We start from the raw sequence: 14,094 nt of genomic DNA on the forward strand, positions 1-14,094 counted from the left end.
ATCTTGTGAGAACTCACTCAGTATTATGAGAACAGCCTGGGGAGACCACCCCTATGATGTAATCACCTCCCACCAGGTCCCTCCCCCAACAAGTGGGAATTGCAATTCAGATTACAATTCAAGGTGAGATTTGGGTGGGGACACACAGCCGGGCCATATCACCCCTTTTATAGATGAGAAAACTGAGGGTCTACAAAGTTAACTAAGTTGCCCCAATTACAAAGTAAAAGGCAGAATCAGAATCCTCTCAGGGACACTGAGCCCAGACCTGCCCATTACATCATGGCTACCTGAGATCATGGCTAAGACCTTGGCCACACCCACCCTAACCCCATCATAATCATCATAGACACTTCAGCCCCAACCAGAGGCTCCCAGTGTCCTCTGCAGGCCTGTGGCATGATGGGAAGCACACTGGACCATGGGTAAGAACACTGGGCTGAATCAGACTTTGCCTCTTAGCACTAGGTTGATACTGAACCAGTCACTTCCTAAGGTGAGCAGCTGTGGTTCATTCTGCAGGATCCATCTCTATTAGGGCATCCACCACTCCATCCCACAGCTCCTAGGGAACAATCTCAGTGCCCTGTTTGTCCCCTGATGACAGAGGTAGGCACAGAATCCATGCCTACAAATTGTGGAAGCCCACCTCACCCCCATCCATAGTAAATGGACTACGAATTGGAGATGCAACCCAGGCAGGGAAAGTCAGTGTGCTTTCATGCCTTTTCTATATGGATGCTGGAAGAGATAGAGTGTCTCCTCCTTAGGATCCCAAGATGGCAGCACCACGTATGTCTTAGGCTTCCAGTAGGTGTCTTTCCCACTGTGGAGAAAGAAAGACTGCCTGAAAGAAAGCCACAGAGAAAAGCAGAGTCAGAAGTAGAGAGAGACAAAGACACAGAACCCCTGGATCTAGCCATGCCTGAAGCCATCGACACTTGGAATTCTCAATTACAGGAGCCAATGTATTTTCCTTTTTGCTTAAGCCAGTTTTCATTAGGTTTCTGCCACTTGCAACCAAGAGGGAATACCTCCCCACTCTCAGCCAAACAAGGGGTCTGGACTCTGGTATGGCCCAAGTTCTCTCCTTCCTAGCAGCTGCCACCTCCCCATCCCCTGCAGAAGAATCTCCAATGATTGACAGTCTACTGCCTCCAGTCCTCCAGGCTCCCTTCCAGCTCAGACCTCAGACTGCAGAGCTCTTGTACAGAGTCCCAGCCTTCCAGATTTCTAGACTCCTTCCTATGCACCTCCTGGCCATGGCGATGATGGGGCAAGGTAAGCAGGGAAATGGCTGTGTGGATTTCTGTCAAGCCCAGGCCTTAGAAAATCTAAACCAGGGGCAAGATGTTCCTCCAGCTGCTTTAAGGGACATTTTCTTTTAAATAGACTTGTGAAATCTTCGTTTTCAAAATACCAGCAGTCATTTAATTTTTCACTTCTCCAAATGTGAATATTGTCAAAAGATGGGCTTTTTAGTTCATTGTTTTAGTTCAGTTGCTTCTTTTCCCCAGCATGGAGTTATTCTGAAAGCCAAGTATTGAGGTAGATTGGGGGATGGGGGATGAAGGCGAAGAAGAGAGGTGCTCCAGGAAGAAAGGGGGAGCAGGCCCACAGGCCCACTTGATACAGTAATCAGGGGCCTAGCCACATGGAAACGCTTTCATCAGCCAGAACTCAGCTCCTGCCATGGCAGACACAGTGGTTGCCTGCCTGGCAGCCTTTTCTCCTCCTCCTCCTTGGCAGGGCCCCATTTTTTGGGGGGGAATATCTACCTCCTGTCCCCTACCAGTCAAAGGATGGTCCCATTGCCAGTCCAAGGGTGTCTCCCTTACTAAGCCAACCACCATAGGTCCCATTCCCCGGTCTGGGACTGGTTTAGACATGGGTCTGTGATATAATTCCATCCAAGAGGATTAAGGAGAAACCTGCTGGGGCTCTCAGGAAGAGTTTCTTCATTGATTTACAAAAGGCATGATATACAGGGAAGAGACCCCCCTCTTATTCACTGGCCAGCATCATGTCTGCCTATGGTGCCTGAACTGCTATGGTCACTTGGCCACCATGAGGGGGACACATCTGCAGGAGAACCTGACCCTCAGAGCATGCACAATTCACACATTCCACTGCAAGCACCACCCTACACCAGGGCCTTTGCACCTGCAATTCCCTCTGCCAAGAACACTTTCCCTCAGCTCTCACCTGGCTCACCCCTTCATTTCATTAAGGTCTCTGCTCAAATATCAGTTCCTCAGATAGACTTTTCTGACTTCTCTGACTTCTCTCCCCTCTGCCATTCTATTCTCTTGCTTTGTTATTCATAGCTTTTAATTGACATTATGTTATATATTTAAATTATATACACATGCATTGTGTATAATATACACATACACTGTGTCTATATAATATATAATAAGTACTTATACTTATATATGAGTACGTATTAAACAGGCTGAGTGTCCCCTATCTGAAATAGCTGAGACCAGCGGTGTTTCAGATTTCAGGGTTTTTTTTCAGATTTTGGAATATTCACACTACATAATGAGACATCTGAAGGATGGGACCCAAGTCTAAAGACAAAATTTATTTATGATTTATGTGCACTTCATGTACACAGCCTGCATGTAATTTCATTTTTGCTTTGGGGACCCAGAATAAACCGTGTTCTGCACCTGCGTTTTCACTGTGACCCATCAAGTGAGACTGTGTGTAAAATTTACCATTTGTGGCATCATGTTGGTGCTCAAAAATTTCAGAATTTGAAGCATTTTGGATTTTCATATTAGGCATTCTCACCCTATACATCATGTATATATGCCATACATATAATATACATGATATATATACAGTGTACGTGTATGTGTCTATTTAATCATCTTTCACACAATAATGTAAGTGCTACCAGGGCAAGGACTTGTTTTTTTTTCCCCACTGTAACCCCAGGGCCTAAGAGCATGCTTGGTACAGAGAAAGGTGCCCAGGGATATCTGATGGAAGGGAGGCAGAAAGGCAGGAGGCCTGTGTACTTGAGGACACCATGGAGCCTCTAAATTAGGCAGTCCTCAGGACTTCTTGTTTCTGGCGATAATACATATTCCTTATTAAATAAATTTAAGCAGGTCAGTGTGGGGTTTTGGTCTCTGGCCACTGAAAGCTCCCTATTTTGTATATCTGTGCCATTCTCTGTACCTCGGATGCCCTTCCCTGACAAGTCTAACTGCTGTTCCCCTCCCCATCCAAGCTTGGCTGCAATTCCACTCCCTCTCCAGGGTGCTTGAGAACCAAGGTTTTGCATCAGCAAAATCAGGGTCAAATCCCAGTTCGCCAGGTGACAGGGACCTTTGGCAAGTTCCTTAGTTTCTCTGAGCTTTAGTCCCCTAGACTGTAAGATGGGAATTGCAGTGAAAGTGCCCACCTTGTGATATGCATTCAGCAAGATAATAGAAGGGTTTCAGAATCAGGAGGATTTGGGTAACAGGCCTGGCTTTGTCACTTTCAGACAATCTGTCTGCATCCAAGCTCCTCCTCTGTCATATGGAAACAACAGTTGGTGCTGACTTAAATGAATTAATGAGATGACACGTATGAATTGCTTAGTACAGTGCTGAATAAGATATTAGGTGTGTGGGCCGGATGCAGTGGCTCATGCCTGTAATCCCAACACTCTGGGAGGCTGAAGCAGGCAGATCACTTGAGCCCAGGAGTTTGGGACCAGCCTGGGCAATATAGGGTAACCCCCATCTCTACAAAAAAAATTTTAAAAATTAGCCAGGCATGGTGGCATGTGCCTCTAGTCCCAGCTACCAGAGGGCTAAGGTGGGAGGATTACCTGAGCTGGGAATTTGAGGCTACAGTGACCATGATCACGCCACTGCACTCCAGCCTAGGCAACAGAGAAACTCTGTCTCAAAAAAAAAAAAAAAAAAAGATATTAGGTGTGTGTAGGTATACCCATAAACATTCCCTTTCAAGGATTCAGGGGCCTCAAGACCCAGCCTCTGTACTCAAGAGGCCACAGGGGATGGGGCTAAAGAGACAGGAAGGACCCAGTTTCTGTGGGGCAGGCAAAGGTGTTTGAGTGTGCTTGAACAGGTTGACTTCTGACTCTCCCCAGGCAGGGTCAGCCTCTTCCATCCCTGGAAGCAGTTTGCACTGGGCCAGCATCTTACCTAGGTGGGAGGCCCACAAGCCCCCGTGGCACTGACCTTGTGAATTTCAGTTCCAGGTCAGTCCCCTCCACTGCTCACCGGAAGCAGCAGAGGCCACTCGCTCATCTCTCTGCTAGGCTGGTTTTAAACTGAAGCCATTAGGCTCGCTAATCGCCTGTAATCACCTTGTTTGAATTAGCATGGCAAGTGCTTCCGACTAAACGGTCTGTTATTCCAAATAACCCTCATTGGTTTTAATTATGTACCCTGGAATGCGTGGCCTCCCAGCTCTCTGCTTTATTAGGGAGGGGTCCTGTAAACCACAGGATGGGGCGTGATTCCTGACCTCCCCTCTACAGACCCCATAATAAGGAGAAGCAGGAGAAGGTCTTTTGCCCGTCCAGACCCTCCCTTAGGTCTATTTTTAATCCCAACACAGGATGGAAGAGATGACCCCAGTGCCCCTCCGCTGCCCCCATTCTTGGGTTCCATCTGCTTCCAGCAACCAACAGAGCTGTGGCCCAGAGACCGGCAGAAAGCCCCCAGTCCCCTTCTGTTTGGCTTTGGAATATGCCGTCCCATTCTTTTGATCCAGACTGGATTTCCTCATTCTGTTTGGCTTATCCGGTTATTATTTTTAACATCACCCCAATTTACAGTTGAAGAAACAGACGTAGAGAAGTGGTGGCTAGCTCCAGGGCATGTCAGAGAGTAGAGCTTCTCGAACTCAATGTGCACACCAAGCCTGGGGATCTTGGCAAAATGCAGATTTAGATTCACTGGGGCTGGGGTGGAGCCTGGGAGTCCTTGTTTCTAACCAGCTCCGAAGTCTGAGAACTGACCACACTTTGAGTAACAGGTTGCTATAGCACTGGCTGCAGGGAAGGAGGCTACCGTGATCACCTCCTCCCCTGGCCAGGCGCCGTGCTAGGCTCTTTACAATTCTTATTCCCGTTTCATACCTGGCCAACACCACACACCATCCTGGAAGGAGGAATATTTATCCCCACTCCCTTACCTGAGAGGTGCACGGGGAGGTTTTCAGACTCAGCCAGTGACAGGGGAAGGTTGGGAGCTCATGGCTCACCCAGCAGCCCCTGAGGTTGGGAGTGTGGGCATGGATGGGGTTAGGGGACAAGGAAGAAAGAACTAATCCCTGTTTCCTAAGAGACGCAGGCTGCTGAGGGCAGACCTGAACCCAGAATCCAGAGCTTTCCTGGCCTCCTGACCCTATGTCCTGTGCCCCATCCACACTGAATTCTTGGCTGAGGTCCCTGTTTTACCCAGGGCTCAGCCCTGAAGAAGTAGGTACGGGAAGAAGAAAGCATGTATTTATTTATTTATTAAACAGATATGTCTTCAGCCCAGTTCCTGGCACATAGGAGGCCTTCAGCAAATGCTTGCTGATTAAAGAAAGGAGTAGGGAAGCTCCTCCTATGTCCAAGATCCATGGAAGATGCTGGAAATGCAATGGTGAGCAAAGCAGACATTGTGCCTACCCCCGTGGGGTCTATAGTCTCGGGAAAGTTGAGCAGAGTACAGGGGCTTGAACTGAGGGCAGACTCCGTCCAGGCCCTGGGCCCTTGCCTTACAGGCCTTATCCCATTAAATCCTCATAACCACCAAGTAAAGTGGATGTTGGTCCTTATAATCAAAAATGCTGAGACTCAGAGACGGTGAGTCACTTGCTCAAGATCACACAGGTGCTGGTTAAATGACAGAGCCAGAGTTTGCAGCTGGGCTCTGAATCCACAGCCTACCCCTCGATGCAGCCATCAGAACCAGGCTGGGGATGGGAGAAAATTCCAAAGTCTTCCAGGTGGAGCTGCCACAAAGGAATGGTTTTATTTAATGGCACGGGAGTGGGAGGGAGGGGGCGTTTTCCCTGTCCCCACCCTGACACTGCGGTGAACCTTGAACTGCTAAATTGAGTGAGATGGAGCAGGGCAAAAGGTGAAGGGAGCCTGCTTGCAGCCCACGGGGCTGGGGAAATTAGCTAATTAGGACCTTTCAGCGGTGCCGGCCCACAGCTGGGCAGCCCAGCTGGTTCTGGGTGGACAGAGTCCTCCCTGGCCCTGAGTTCAGAGGGTCAGCCCTGCCTTAGAAGCAGGATGGTTTCATCCCTGCTTGTCTGCTCCCCTAAGCCCTCAGGTGCCACAGCCAGGAAAAGGAGCCAGACCCATACACCCCTGTGGAGAGACAGCTCATTGTTATCCCTTAACAGATGAGTGGTTACCTTGGGGATGGTGGCTTCCAGGCCATGTCTGGCAGGGAGGCTTATGTCTCCCAACTTCCTGGTTTTATTTTGGCCTTGGCCTTGTGGTGTCCATGAATTCACTGGCCTGGACTGTGAGTGCCAGGACTCAGGAATGAGTCTGCCCAATTCACCACTGACTCCCCAGTACTCAGCACCCAGCACCCAGCATGGGGCCTGGTACCACACTGGTGCTCCATAAATATTTTTTGAATGAATTAAGAAAGAAATCAGCTGTGTAAATTACAAAGGTGTATACTGGTCTTTTCTGGCCAGTGTGGGAGTGATTTGGGCTTGATTTTACTTTGCTTTGACAGGATTCATTCAAGTCACACTTGCTGATCACTAACTCTGTACTGGGCACTGGGAATTCGGAGCTTCGGTGAGCTGCCAGGGAGCTGAGTCCAATGAGCAAGATTCATAATTATTTCTAGATATCTAAGTCTATGATACAGCCTGTGCTCACAATTATTTTTAGATATCTGAGCCTGTAATAGTCAAAAAAAAATGTTTCTCAGAGGAGGTGGCATTGGAGGACATCCTGAAAGGAGGAGTGAGGGTAATTGGGTGGGGAAGAGGGGTTGGCCACCAAATGCCAAGTCATCTGCAGGAGTGGGAACACAGGATTCTGTACATTGCAGTCATGAGAAGCCATCCCTGCATGGCTCAAACATTCATAAGTTGAGCATAAAATCCCTGCCCCATGGCCTCTGTTGCTAGTCCTAGATACAGGGCTCTCAGGGAGGCAAGGAGAGCTCTAATTTAATTTAGAAGAGGGACCCAGGGGAAATGGAAGCTAAAGTTTATTGAGTACCTAGGTAGGCCCTGGATAAGTAGTGGGAGTGAAAACAGACAAGGCCTTGGCTCTCTGGGAGTTTCTAATGGGGAAGAGTGATGTCAACCACTCACACAAGACACAATAGACATAAACAGGGTGGGAGCTGTGAGGACAAGACACAAACTATATCACAGTGGAGCTCACTCAATTGGCAAAGTGGGTGTAAAGAGCAGGAAAGATTTGTAGAATAGCTGATGCCTAAGCTTTTCACATTTACTTCCTTATCAAGCACTCAGCATAGTGCCTAGCCTAGTAAAGCTCAACGAATGGTAGCAAATACAATGTTACTATGAATTCACTTCATCTAAACCATCACGCTGCAAGGAAGGGACCAGGATGATCCCCATTTTACAGATGAGGAATCTAAAGACCAGAGGTGCAAAGTCACTTGCCCATGGTTCCAATGTGGCTGTGGGAAGAAGCTGGGATTTGAACCCACGCAGGTCTGGCCAGCTCTTCACAACCCACACTGCCTCCTGTTTCCCCAAACCTAATTTGGGAAGATGGGGGTGGGAGTCTTCAGTCTCCCTTACGGAAAACTGAATCCATTTATCAACAAATCCCTCAATTCTTTAAACAAAGTAATGCATGAGAAAGCATCCGGCACAGGCCAAGCTCATGGTGCCCAACAAATTCCACTGTCAAAACTCTCAGGACCAGACCGGCCTTAAAGAGAAAGTGACTCAATAAAGATTAATCTGGTCATCTCTTGAAACACTTTTTATTTTTCTAAGGGAGTTTCTATTAAAGAGAAGGATAGGAACACAGGTTAAAGTCAAAAAAATGTGCTCATAGTCGTTTTAATCATTACTGCTATTGTTTGCAAACCCATGTAAGTCTCCGTGTGATAAAGACCTGGGGACAGAGACATGGAGAAGAGTCAGGTTCTCAAGGAAGTCACACCCTCAGCTAAGGAGACAAAACAGAAACGTCTGGATGGCTGGAAAGTTAAGTAATAATATCAAGCAAGAAGGGACAATTTGATCAAAAGACATCACTCCCTTAATTGTAAAGGGACTGGTTCAGACCAGTGAATTTAAGGCTGTAGCCATCATGGCGGGGCAGAGGGTAGAGAAAGGTTTCCCATGGAAGGAGGAACATTGCTAGGTCTTGAAACATGGGGAAAATCTGATTAGACAGGGATGGGAGCTGGGTTGGAGCAACCATCCTGTTGGTTTCTGTCGTTCTTGAAATAAATATCTTTGGCATGTAGAGCAGCCCGCATCGGCTCTCTGAAGAACAAGACAGCGTTTTATTAAGGAAAAAAATCCAATTTGGGGTCAGTGGACAGAAAAGAAGAGAAGGGTAGGAAGAGAACACACTCTGCCATCCCTAGTGAAGGCTGAAACTGCTTGCCCACGCAGAAAATGACACGTCTGGACACTGGAGAAAGTGGCCCCACCAGCAGGAAGCATAAGTGGCCCCTTGCCTGACCATGGGAAGATTTTTCAATTTTCCTAATGTTCTCCAGGAGGCCTGGTCTTACAGGAGAAGAAATGCCAAAACTGGCCAAGAAAATAGAAAGTAGGAGTTTTCTGCTTAGAACAGCTCGAAAAACCTAGAAGTGGAGGAGTGGTGCGGCTCCTCGTGGGACGTGTTGATCACGTTCTGTCTTGTAGGAATGGCTCAGAGTGTGGCTGTGATCATTGCTGGAGCCCCCTGCCCACTGTGGCCCACCCCATCCCCCAACCCCCAGGTGCAGATCGCCAAGTCCCCCACTTCAAGGTCATTAGCTCAAGCTCTTGTCTCAACCTCCTGCATCAGGTGAGAAGCTAGTCAGGTTGAAAGAGCCCTGCCTGGCAGGCTCCCCTGCCACTCTGAGACCCACCGAGGACATGGGACAGGGAGCTGAGAGCTGGCCGTCTGCCCTGCCTGTCCCATCTCTGTAGCAATCAGCCCCAACAAGGCAGCGAGCCGGCCGACAGGGCGGCATTTAAGTCAAACTCTCGCATATCAGTTTTGATTTCAACTGGAATTGCCTCCCTCGGCTGGATTTCAAAAGACAGCGTTACTAATGAGAAACACACAAGTTCTTGAAATGAAGTTAACGTCTTTTAAAAAAGAAGGGGGGGTTGCTTTTCTTTGCTTTGGCTCTGTTGATATATATTAGAACCACATTGTCCAAGGGCAAAAAAAAAACAGACGTTCTGCTTCTGAACAGAAGTACTACGGGAGTCCTTGTACTTTGGAAGATGCAGAGAGGCTGGTGTCCTGGCCTGTCGTATCTCTCGACTTGGAGAGAATTTTTGTTTGTGTTTTTGTTTTTTTAGGGTGCTGGGAATTTGCAACTTCAATTTAAAACAGGAAAAAGGAGAGGAGGATATAGAGTATCTAAAGTGGGCAAAAATGAATGCCAATGAACAGTTAGGATTTTGTTTTAAGAGCTTGTTTGTTTTGGAGAGAAGTGGGACATAGAGACTCAAGGACAGGCTTAGGTTTATAGTCTGCTCCATCCCCTTCTACTTCCCAGCTCTGTGTGCCTGAGCAAGTCGCTTCGCCCTACGTGACTCTGTCGCCTCTGTTTTTCTGTGGAGAAAACCATGAAACACCTCCCCGCTTCGGGGCCGCTGGGAGGACTGGAGGTTCCCATGAAGATGTGCCCGGTGTGCGTGACACTCAGTCCCTGCTCAGAAAATGGCACTCGGATTGGGGCATCCTTGCCATCTGGGAGCTGTTAGATCCAGAGAGCTCTGCAGGGCCTGGTTCTTTCAGGACACTTCTGTCTGGTGTTCCTTGAAGCCCACTAGAGATGTGTTCACTCCTATGAGAATGTTCTCATTTCAGAGCTGACAGGAGGAAAGGAGAGGGGTGCTTCATGCTCTGCTCCATCATAACCGGAGCTGGACAAGATTTGAGAGGGAGAGGGATATCTTGCCTCTTGAAAAGCCTGAAGCAGGGAGGCTATCCCTGAATATTCCAGAGGTGGTTCCTCCCAGGGCCTCTGTATGTGCCCCGCACCGCCCCCCGTCCCCGTCCGTCCACTAACTGCCTCATCCTCAGGTTTCCTCCAGAAAGAACCATGGACCACTGGAATGCTCTCCAGGTCTTGCTTGGGCAGTGCCTTTCCTCTCCAGGCTTTGGTTTACCCATTTGTGCCAAAAGGCGATTGGATAAGGTCTCCCGAAACTCCCTTTCAGAGCTCATGGTTCACCAGTCTGTGAAGGGCTGAGACTCCCTCCGGCCTGGGAAAGGCTTTCAAATGCCCAAGATGGGGATTTTCCGAGGCTGGGCATCCCCATTCAAGGCCCTGCAGCCTTTAGCATCTTCAACAACTTCCCAAGCCCCTAGGAGCATTGATGTAGGCAGGAGATGGGTGACTTGGTCCCCATCCTGGTGGGGATGAAAGATGGGTTTGCCTGCATTGCCAACCATCGCTTCACTCCTGAGGAAAACCAAGCTTCCCGAGGGATGATGTTTGTTCCATGTATCCCAAAACACATGGCAGGGGCCCCGTTCCCCTTTGGAGGGATGAAAGTCAATCATGATGGAATCTGGCTTGGAAGAGGAAACAGGGGTCCCAGCATGATCAGGGCCTGTTCTTGGATCCACATGGCTTTGATCTATTCCCTTAGCTTCCCTGCAGCCTTAGTTCTAAGAAATAAGACTTTTCCCTTTTGCAAAAGCATCCTGAGGACAAATCACCATTGCGCTTCATCCCTGTCCTCTGCCTCTCCATGCTCCAGGCTAGGGCTCTCTCCAGAGGTATCTGGGCCTTTTGGGGTTTTTCTGGCATCTAGAAGGAAGTAGTGAGGGAATAAAAAATTACGTAGGATTTCTTCCCCTAGGAGCAAAAATCTGGTTTCAACCCTGATTCTTTCTCAGCCAAGTAGCTTCAGGCCTTAACCTTTCTGAGCCTCAGTTTCCCCAGCTGTGAAGTGGGGATGCCTACCTGACAGGGCTGTGGTGGGGACAGGCTCTGTGCTTGGCTTTCTCTGATTGGAAGGGGCCCTTATTCCGACGCCTGTCAGATATTGTGCACTCTTTGCAAGTCTAGAAATTGTCTAGTGGCAAAGTCAGGAGGCGAGTGAGGAGTTGCCCCAGAAACCCATCCGAGCCTTCCCACCTTGGCAGTTCCACCATTTCAGAGGCTGGGCGCAGCATGTGCCATCTCTGAGTCAAGCTGGAATCCCGTGCCCAAATGCAGCCTGGAGGAAGCGGGAGGGAGGGGGCGAGATCTCTGCAAAGCACGGACAGGGCAGCCCAGCCCGTTAGGAATTTCTGGCCCCAGGACCTCACAGTTGCCCCATCCCAGGTGTCTCTTCAGAGTTGGGGGGTTTCTGACGTTCAGCAGCCCCAAAGAGAGTGAAGTCAGCTGGGGCTGCACAAAGTGCCTTCTCAGCAGGCCTGGCCCCTCTGCATCTGGGGGACTTGTTTTCAGCCAAAGCCAGACCCTGACCCAACAAGCCCCAAACCCTTTCAGTCACCTTGAACGACGAATGTTTTTTTCATTAACATCCTACTCCTCTGCTCCCCTTCTCCGCCCCCCAAAGAGGCCCCCAAGCTTGAGCTTCCTCTCCCTGTCTCTGCAACCTCCTAATATCCCCAGGCAGCTGGAAGGCGAAGGCAGTGATCTCAGCCGACAGCCATGTGCGCAGCCCCCGCCGCCCACCCCGACCCCTCAGCTAGCAAGCTGTTTTCCTTCTCTTTGCCCACGGTGGAGAGAGCTCCGCGCTCAGGACTTCTCCCTTGTGAGGTCTCCGGGAGCTTCTACCCCAGAGACAAGCCCCGACTCAAAAAAGGTAACAACTCTTTTACTTGCCGGATGTGCTCTAGGACACTGTCTCCTTTAATCATCCTTGTCCCTATTTGACAGATGAGAAAACTGAGGCATCTTGTTCGGACTCTTCTCCCTGAATGCAGCCCTTTCCCAGTGGAGGCGGGGCTGGCAGTGGGCTCTCTGAGCAGGCCCTTGGCTACTCCTACGGGGTCCAGGTGCCTTCGCTGCACTGCACGCAGGCCCCCCTCCCCAGCTCTTCCGAGGCTGTGCTGATCCAGCACTTCACCCGCCTCTGCTCACCACCTCTGTCTTCCCCATTCTTTCCTTTAAAAACGCTGACTGTAGTTGACAAAAGAAACTTTACTCTGGAGGAAACTGATAGGCCTGTGGCCTAAGGAGTCATAAGAGGAGCACATTTTACATTAAAAAGTAAAAAGAAAGCTGGAGATACTTTGACTTTAGAGTCATTCACACTTTGGTTCAAATTCTAGCTCTACCACTTACCGGCTGTGCAACCCTCGATAAGTCACCCCTCTGAATGCTGATTTCCTCTCCTGTGAAGCAGGAATATTAGAAAAACTATCTACATCCAAGGTTTGGGGGAGAGTTAATGGAGAATCGTAAGTTCTCAGGAATTGTCAGCTATGGTGATGAAGGAGAAGGAAAAGGATGGAGACGAAGAGGAGGAAGTTTTTAAGGCTATTGATACTTGTTGCAATGTGCAATCAACTACACTAAGTTGCCCCAAATTGCCTTCCCACCAATAGGAATGAGAGAAGTAACAAGGCATGGTGGCTAAAGCTGCACCATCCAAGACAGTAGCCCCTAGCCACACATAGCTATTTACATTACAATTAAATAAAATTGTAAATTCAGTTTCTCAGTTGCACTAGACACATCTCAAGTGCTCACCAGCCATGTGCGGCTGGTGGCTTCACTACTGGACAGCACAGCTAAGTCCTAAAGCTCCGGAGAAGAGCCTGGGCTCCGGAGACAGGCTGCCTACATTCAGATCTTGCTTTGCCACTTTCTAGCTGTGTGACTCTGGGCAAGTTAGTTTCCATCTGCCCCAGTTTCTCCATCTGCAAAATGGGGATAATAGTATTAATACATACCTCCTAGAGTCGTTATAAAGATTAAATGAACTAATATTTGTAAAGCACTCAGACAGCACTTGGCATATCATAAGAACTATTAAATAAATGAAAATAGCTCATAAATTATGGAAGGTGGCATTCCGTGTCCCTGTGTATAAATGTCAGGAAAGGTCACCCCTCCCTACCACACACACCTCAGTACCTATCATATTCCAGATTCCATACCAAGTGAGTCACCATGTGTAATAGCTTCTTTAATTTTAATGCTTGTACATCATTTAAATGAAAAATTGACTCAAGGAAAAGAACAGAGAAATGTATCAGAAGCCAGAGACCTGAAAAATATGGCAACTGAACATATTAGATCTTACCCAGAGCTTCCTGGTGGCTAAGGTGAAAAAGGGAAAACATGGCAGATGGTTTTATTCTTGTCTGATGATCAAATGAGCTCCTGTGCTTTCTGTTACCCACAATCTGATCAAAAAAGGAAATCTTGAGATATAGGTACATTGATGTAGATTTTTTTAGTCTATGGTTAGCCCTCTATTCAGGCAAATTTCTAAGTTTCTAAACTCCTAAACACTTGTTGCAAATTGTAATCAACTACACGAAGTTGCCCCAAATTGCCTTCCCACTATTAGGAATGAAGAGAAAAGTAGCAGAACATGGTGATTAGAGCCACACCACCCAAGACAGTAGCTAGACCTGGGCCCAGCCACTCCCTGCAGGGTCTCTTTAACTGAAAGATGCAAATCTCACTGGCGTGAGGTTCTATGTCCCCATATCCTCTGCCCTAAAGAGTGTTGGTCTGTTCTAATGCCTCAGTGTCCCAGTAACTTCTGAAATATTTCCACCTGACCCTGACCCTAATCTCCCAAGCAACTCCCCATCCTTTATTTTTTTAAGACAGAGTCTTGCTCTGTTGCTCAGGCAGGAGTGCAATGGTGTGATCTCCACTCACTGCAACCTCTGCCTCCCAAGTTCAAGCAATTCTTTTGCCTCAGCCTCCTGAGTAGCTGGGACTACAGGAACATGCC

The 14,094-nt window shown here is 48.4% G+C and overlaps 1 long non-coding RNA gene across 1 annotated transcript; it reads left to right on the forward strand.

Moving 5' to 3' along the window:
• Positions 1 to 375: 375 nt before the first annotated feature.
• LOC129048964 (uncharacterized) lies at positions 376 to 11,965 on the forward strand. Its single transcript, XR_008511680.1, has 3 exons — positions 376 to 1,281; positions 5,503 to 5,624; positions 11,790 to 11,965. It is a non-coding gene; the product is annotated as an uncharacterized LOC129048964 (long non-coding RNA).
• The last annotated feature ends 2,129 nt before the right edge of the window (positions 11,966 to 14,094 follow it).

The sequence above is a fragment of the Pongo abelii genome, chromosome 9 (genome assembly GCF_028885655.2).
Source record: "Pongo abelii isolate AG06213 chromosome 9, NHGRI_mPonAbe1-v2.0_pri, whole genome shotgun sequence".
Taxonomy (NCBI): domain Eukaryota; kingdom Metazoa; phylum Chordata; class Mammalia; order Primates; family Hominidae; genus Pongo; species Pongo abelii.